Source organism: Agelaius phoeniceus, chromosome 1 (assembly GCF_051311805.1).
Source record: "Agelaius phoeniceus isolate bAgePho1 chromosome 1, bAgePho1.hap1, whole genome shotgun sequence".
NCBI lineage: Eukaryota > Metazoa > Chordata > Aves > Passeriformes > Icteridae > Agelaius > Agelaius phoeniceus.
In genome coordinates, this window is record NC_135265.1 from 126,735,827 (window position 1) to 126,744,283 (window position 8,457).

At 35.4% G+C, this 8,457-nt stretch overlaps 1 long non-coding RNA gene across 1 annotated transcript; it reads right to left on the bottom strand.

The window, feature by feature from the left end:
• Positions 1-6,178: 6,178 nt before the first annotated feature.
• LOC143696131 (uncharacterized) lies at positions 6,179-8,222 on the bottom strand. Its single transcript, XR_013185542.1, has 2 exons — positions 8,090-8,222; positions 6,179-6,556 (listed from the first exon to the last, which is right to left on the bottom strand). It is a non-coding gene; the product is annotated as an uncharacterized LOC143696131 (long non-coding RNA).
• Between the last annotated feature and the right edge of the window lie 235 nt (positions 8,223-8,457).

Below are 8,457 nucleotides of genomic sequence, written 5' to 3' on the forward strand. Positions count from 1 at the left end.
GGATACCAATAAAATTAAGTTAAAATATTATACATTGATGGCAAATAAATAAACTTGCTGAAATGCCACTTTACAGTAATGCTGTGCTATCCAAGTGTAACTGTAAAGTTTCATCCTGACAAACACACTTATGTCTATGTGCAAAAATATCATTTGACTGAGCTATGTGTAAATCTGCACTGCTCATTTTGTGAAGTTTTGGCAGCATCCAACACCTATCAGACAGCTGAAAACTGTTGGACAAGTCACAGCTTCTTACTTTACCCTAGGTTTCCCTTTCTGTTTTAGTGTTTATCCTCTGTTATGCCTTCACTGCTCCTGAAGTTGTTTTTCCTGAACCTTTTTAAAAAGCCAATAATATAACTGTAATCTACAGTAGTCTGTCTACAGAGAAGGGTACCGTATTTTGCAGAAGGTAATTAAGCAATTTTTAAAAAGCAGTATTAAGAGAATGTCAGGAAAAAAATATGGAGTCCATGAGCACTGTACAGCCAAGCACTTGTTCATGATGCTGCTTTTGAGTCCAGAGAACTGGAATTTTTATGGAATGATAAGTGTATCCACTTTCAGATGCAAATTAGAAAATGAGGAGCCCTGGAATTCACTTTGCTAATCACTGCTCATTTTCTCAAGAAAAAAAAAAGTTAGATCTTTATGTAAAGGATTCTGAAGTAAAGGTAATTGTCTCTAAGGCAGGAACCACTAGAGTATGATTAAAGTAAAGAACTGAGATAAAAGACAAACAGAGGAGCAAAATGCCAAAATGAATAGGTAGTCAAAACCAAGTGTTTTGCTGGAGTATGGGACACTTTCTATAAATTAAAGGAGCAAGCAAGACAACCATGTAAGAGAGAAATGTGAACCTGTGGCCACTGAGACAAGAATTTGATCTGGACTTGGAAACTGCCCCCAAAAAAGCAGGGAGGTATGGTGAAATTGTAAGCCACACAATTTTATTGATAAGAATGTTTATGCAAATATTGAAATTAACTATATATACAGCCACACCATGCAGGGCTTTTTTAAGTCTACCAAACTTAAAAACAGGATAAATGATAGCTAAACAAATTATTTTTTTTCACATTATGAAATGAAACCTATAGCTTGTGATAAAGACCCATTGTTGCAGTGTGAAGCAATATCCTGTTTCACCTTTCCCAGTCCCTCAGGTGTGCCAACCTCTCCCTTCCCCTCCCCCTTGCTAAGTGCTGTCCGTCCATCTTAACATCCCAGCAAGGGCGTCATCCGGTTGGTCAAGTTCAGAAGATGCCCCTCAGCCCTGGGGTCATTGGCCAGTCCAGGTGTCATTGTCCTCTGAGACTGCCCCCCTCCCACCTGGTTGGTGGCACACCTACCCCTTCCCCTCCCCTTTCCCCTGGCTTGAAAAGACCCAGGGACCATGGGGTTTGGATTCTGTTGGAGCTGTTACCAAGATTTGGAGATCTGTCACCATGGAATAAAACTCTGGGTTAACCCTCCAACACAATCCATCTCCTTTTCCTCTTCACCTCGCCTAAAGCCTTTCCATTAGAGGTAAAAACTGAATTCCTGCTTGCCTGGACTTGTTCCAAGTGCCAGCTGCAACATCCAGCCAGCCAGGGGTGTCTCTGAGGTGAAAACACCACAGTTGCCACCTCTGGTCAAGCAGCAAGGGCCAGAAGAGCCCAGGCATGTTCCACCTGGTAATATTGGGATCCTATTCCAATAACCCATGACTTTATTTTATAAGATCCATAATTTCTCACATAATTAACTTTTAAAAACCCTTACTGCTATGAGTCTTTGTAGACTGTATTTCACATGAAGAAAACACTTGGGGCTTAACTATACCTTTCAAATGAGCTAATATTGGGGAAACTGGTAGATTTTTAAATATGCCATTGTGAAATCTCCTGTGTTCATTGTTCTTCATTAGTTCTTTTTTTGAGGATTATTAGAGAAACAGAAAGATGGCAGGTGAATTTAGAGATTAATCCATTAAACTGTACATGCTTCCTTTTCAAAGTTTGTTAATTTTCTTTCCTCTTTGTCAGTTTTAATTTGTCACTAAAACCAGAATGAAATAATTGTGTCAGTGTCTGAGTTCTGTTTCATAGGCAAGGTTTTAGGGAGGGTATAAAATTGGCTTTTGGATTCTACTGACAGTGGTTAAATGGTCATGGCGGAACACATGTTGAGTCAAGGCTTCTGACATGTCAAATTAAATCAAAATTAGTTCAATGGCAGTCTAATTCTTATGCACATTGGTAACATATACTGTAAAATAGCTATAAAGTTACTGCATGCAAAATATTAGAATAGAAAATAATCATTGTCTTTGGAAGCTAATGGCAAGGAATTATAAACAGTGAAATTACTCAGACTTGAACTCTGAAATACCTTTTCCTTCTGGTAAGTCACTACCTCATTTAAAATAGGACTTTACAAAGCGCCTGTCTGTCACATTAATATTCTATGCAATGATCAGGCACCAACACTATCAAAGTCATTCTAACCTTTCAGAGCTCTCTTTGGCTAGTTTCCCACATTAGTCATAAAACCAGTACAAAGTCTACTTCCATTCAGCCTTTTACAGCTATTAAAAAAATTGGAACATTTAATTCACACTCTGACATCCTTACAGAGGAGAGTGCAGGCAGGAGCCTTCTCCAGGCTTTTGTAAAGGGTCATCACATTGAATTCCAAGGCTGCTCCATATGCACAAATAAAATAACATCTTCATTTCTGAAAACAGCTACATAAACAAAAGAATCATGTACTTATGTGAGACTTATAAAATAAATAACAGGGCTGGGATACCAAATTCTACTGGTTTAAGTCTTACTGCTACAGACAGGGACAGACTTTGAAATTTATTTAAACATGAAGACAAGGTGATTAAACCCTAAAAGACCTTCTATTGATATCTCTAACCATGATAGAAAACAGTGAGTATTAATTTTTACTTGTTTTAGACACTTTAATAATGTTATCAGGAGATCATATACATGGAATAACAACATTGGCATTAATATCCTTTTACAAATATGAGTTAGTCATAAAATTAAGAGCTGTTGAAACAAGACTTTAATTTCTAACATATAAGTGATTTTAAGATTAATTAAAAATCCATCAAGGTTGTGATAAAATTTCCAGTGTCTTCAATAAAATCTAAGCTGAATGGACAAATGAAAATGCGATGTTTCACCTAAAAGCAACAACAGATATAGTCATGATTAAAATAATTTGCCTTTCTGATGAGCTGTAAAAATCAAGTCAAATGTATTGCTCTTGTTAGCTGAGGCTCTCTGGGCCCACTTTAATTCAGGCAACTGTGTATGCTGTGTGACAATGCTGTTTAGTGATAAAATACTGCCACATAGCATCACATTTCAGCATCTGACACACCACATGCTGGCTAAAATGTTCTGCACTTATTTGCCAGTTGGTGCTTTACCACTGAATTCACCAGAAGGCAACACAAGTAAGGAAAAAAATAGGTGTCTAACTTCACCGGCAGATTTTCTCATTGCTTTGGTGATAATAGAAAATTCAATTGCTGAAAACAGCAAAAAGAAATAGGACTTTATATAAAAATAGGCCAATATCAAATCCATTAAAAAAAAAAGTAGGGAGACCAAGGCATAAAAACCTGAAGTGACTGGTTCCAAATTATTCAGGCAGCTTACAGAAAAAAAAGCAAATAGAGGAACTCATAGTTGTAAAGTGTCAGGTCAGCAAAAGCCAAGCCTTTGCCATTCTGAAGGCAGAAAAAAAGAAACTTGCCAGTTTTTTGAGAAGTTAAAATATGTGGTGGTTCAACCACGAATTCTAGATGTATCTAAGGCACATTAGAAATTACACTAAGATGAAATTCATGTTTTGGTATCAATCAATCATTTTTTGTCATTAGAAAGTCCAGATACAACAGAAGTAAAACTTTGAAGGGAAAACATAATTTCAAGAGAAAATATATTCATCTCATCGAGGTTTCTTTCAGGAAGAATTGCATAGGCACACAATAAATACTATAATACAATAAAAAGTATATTCTTTAATGATGATGGTTTGGATCAAGCATCTTTTCTTCTGTAGTTTGTATTATCTGTCAGTGTCCATTAGGTATGTTTTGGTTTTTTTTACCTGCTTTACTATAGTCTTTATAGATGAATCACTGTGTTACATTTCCCTGCTATGGGTACTAATAATATATAGGTTAAATGACTACAATGAACTATAATAAAGTTCAGAATGACAAAATCCCATTAAAAAAAACCCTCAGCAGTAATCATGGATTCCTCATGGTCTATTTCATTATTAAGACCCATCAAATTAATTTTTGTAACCTACATATATTTCATTAATCACATTGTATGATTTTGTGGTTTGAGGGAAGTTTTCCTTCTTTATGTACATCATCTCTACACTGCATTGCAGAGGAATTAAACTCAAAATTCCAGGACTTCCCTAATTAATGTTTGAAAGCAGTGAATACTTACTATACCAGGATTACCACAAAGGGTTGACTTCAGTTTTATTTTTTTTGACCTTCCTCTGTCTTTGAATTTTGAATGGCTTGTGTGTGGCAAGTCTTCCCTACATGCATCAGCTGAGAATTTTTCTCTGTTGTGGTGAGCTCCTCAGCAGCTGAATTAAGGAATTAAAATTCACTTTGTTCAACTCAAGCTGTGTAAGAATGCCCTAAAAGGATATTGTGAGGTGAGATTACATTTTAATCTTCATCTTGATGAAGTCAAGGCACTAATACAGAACTCATAAGAACCCTTTGCCTTATAAAGCTAGACAAAAATCACACTGTTTCTTTCTATTTTATGCAGTTTGCAAAGCATAATTTAAATTTAGCAAAGCATTCCAGTTCATTTCTTTGAGATAGGATATCTAATCTGTAATCATCAGTGTTCCCAAGACAGGACATCTTCAAATATACAGTTTTTAGAAACAATTAAAATCTGCTTCACATATTGCTGTTTTAGAAAGAAAATAGCTCCAGTTTCATTGCAAAAGGGTTTCTTGCAGCTGGTCATGATATATAAGTAGATGAAAAGAGATTGATTAGAACCAAGGACCTCCACAGGTCTCCAGTTAAAAAAAAATGTATTTTAGTATGTTGGACACAGTATTGTAACACTGAAACATTCTAGCTGGACTGTATTAAAAATGAAGGGTTTAACTTCCTTCTATTATATATTTTAAAGAGATTCTATGGTGCCTTCATCTTTGAACAGATTTTCTGAGGTTTATCAGGGAGATGGAGGTGTCAGTACAACCTCATGGTACGTGGTCCAGAGCTTTACTTGTTTCTCTGCCTCCTAGAAGAGAGGAGGCAGAGGAACAAGAAAAGCTGTCTATATTCTTTCAGAACCACTGAAGTTCAGAATGGACTGTGCAATTTGGTAATATGAGTTTTACTTTTTTATTTACATCAGTAGTAGATTCCCTCTTTTCTTAGACTTATGCCAGAGAATAACATCAGGAAAAAAAAATAAAAGTCAGTACTACCAGGCAAACTGTTATATGCTCACTAGTTATGAAGAATCCAGCCTAGCAGCATGAGTGTAAACTCAATTATATTGCCCAATCATATACTAACATTGGGAATCTCTGACCAGGTTCCTATTAAGAAGGAATACAATCTTACAGGGCTGCAGTCTGTGCTCTGGTCCAAAGAAGCACACTGAGTGCCTGACATCTGTGTAGAGTCAGAGCACCGATGTCAGTCCTCTCTCACTTGGTGGAACCTTCATTTACATTCTCTAGAAAACACTGGGTTCATGTGTGAGAACACAGCATTACTATGAGGGACATTACCATGGTCTTCTAATTAAACATCCTTCCAAAATAATAATATACAATATTTTAAATTAATTTTAATTAAGATCTCAATCTACACATTTTATCCCAGTTTGGTTTTATGGTATACCCTGCATAATAAAGGTTATTAATCATTAAAGAATTTTCTTTTCATGTTCTGTGGCAAGTTGGTGAATAGAAATAATGCTATCCTGATCACACTTAAAATTTCTCCTATGTTATCAGTCCTTGTATTAATCTCCCTCTAGAACAGATACAACTAAAGTGTATATACAACATTTTTAAGCATATACAGAGATATATAATTGGCTATTGTAGATAAAACTGAGATATACAGAACTCAGTCCAGAAAAGAAACAGACCAAAAAACTCAAAAAATATTTTATTAGTACCAGTCTCTAGCTTTTGTTTTTCTGAGCAAATAGCCCTTCTCTAGGAGGTCTTTTAAAATAAGTCTGCAAGACTAGTGAGGAAAAGAACAGGTTACAGGGAGAGTTTAATTTTTATTTTATTTTGGTTGTTATCCAAATAAATGCTCTTGGAGTGCAGCCCAGTTGGAGCTCTGCAGCAGGGTTTATAAAACTCTGACAATGCTGACTTCAACCAGGGTTTCTGCTTCTCATTTTTGCAGAGCTTGGGAGCTGATCTTCAGTTTGAACTGTAAATCCTGGAACCTTCAGCCTCAGTTCATCACCTCTGTATGATAGGGCTGGTGTGTTCAGCTGAGCCTCCTGTCAGACAGAGCCTGAAAGGTTTCATAAGAAATATTTTGCAGTCAATGAACTGCCATTTACATACAAATAGCCATTTCATCCTAAATATATTCTATTGCTTTTACTCAGAAAAGATAAAACAAAAATAAAGCATATTAAAACATTCTGTGACTTCCATCAAGCAGAAGTAAAATGATCTTCCTTCACTTGCTAAAGGGGGATTAAGATATAGTTACCCAATACCACTTTACATTTGAATTAAAACATCCATGCAAAGCTCTAATGCTCTCTAGCAAATCTGTGATGCTAAATTTCTTTTACTTCTCCTGAATGTCCTGTGCCTTTTTGATATTAATTTCTGCTACCCCTTTACAAACCTCTTAAAAATTTTCATTATTTACCAAATTAGATAATATGTAGTTAATTTAAAGCACATAAACACATCCATTGACGCTTCACTTGCCCTTTAAGTTAAACATATACTTTCTGAATGGTATCCTGAAAGTGAGTTTCTTCACTCATAAAGAGTGTTTTGGGGATGTCATATCTGCAAGGTGCTGATCACTCTCCTCTTTTTATGATCAAAAGACAAATAATGAATTCTCAAAATTTCTTACAAGTTTTCAGTACCTTGCAGTAACAAATCTATGCTCTATCAGTCAGCAAAATCAAGGTCTGATTTACATTTGTCTACCTGCCTTTGCAGTTTGAGTAATTTGTGCTCACAAATCACTGACCTGAATTCCTGTGCCTAAAGTGATTGTGAGCACAAATATTAGCTCTTATCTAATCACCCAAAGAGTATTTGCACCTGTTATGAATTATGCATGCAGAAATTCAGCTCAATTATTTGTATATGCAAAGTTAAATACACAAAAAACCCATTTCTTAAAATCTAGGACAAGATGTTAAACCTACTATATTTTTTACAAGTACCAGCTTATCAGAATATTGAATATTTTATGTCTGGGTAAGTGCATATGCTTAAAAGTAGTAAAATATGGATTAATATAAGATTGCTCACATAATAACAGGATAATGTTTCTTGGCTGAATTCTGAATATTTTGAATGCATTTAGTAAACTTATTCAAAAAAGACAACGAACTGTCATTAGAGAGCATAAATTTTTGTATTTGTTTAGGTCGATTGCTGTGTTTAAAAATAGCACTTCTTAAATGTCAATTCAATCAAGATATAAGAAAAAGAGTCAGAAATCTTTAAGAAAGTAAAATGGTGAAAAGAAATAGAAAAAGTTCCTGAACTAATATAACAGATACTTTCAAAAGAAATAATATTTACTGAGATGAGCTGAGGTCTTCTATCTTGTTTCCACTGATCTGCCTGCTACTGCAAATGAACAGTTATAACTATATGAAACTAGAAAATATTTTTTTCCCATTATTTCTTTGGTAAGGATGACTGCTATTGAGGTAAGTCAGAAAAATGCCTATTAGCAGGTAAGACAAGGGAAAAGAATCAACTAAGAGCTCATGTTCTGACAGTTGACAAGGAGAGATCAAGAGGGAAAAAGATTCTGACAAGCAGAGGAGGTGCAGAGACTTACCAGATATCCTACACAGCCCATCCAAAAGAAAGTTATTATAAAGAATATTATAAAAAATACTATGCAAACAGGGATTCCACATTTCTTGAGCTGTGTAGTTTAATTTTTGGTGCTGTTTCTTTGCATCCTGGTCAGCTCCCTGATATAACTTTACAGCAAGTGCCTGCTAGTGTAAATCATGTGATGGGATTTTAGTAGTGAGAATTAATCTGGCCATTCAGTCTATGTCAAATACTAAGTGAAAAACAGTCTCGAGATAACAACTACCTTCTTTATATTCAGTATGGAAATAGGGTTTTGACTTCAGACATGAGAGGCATAGCTGAACAAACATGACCCAGATTCACACTTGTCTGTGCTATGAATTT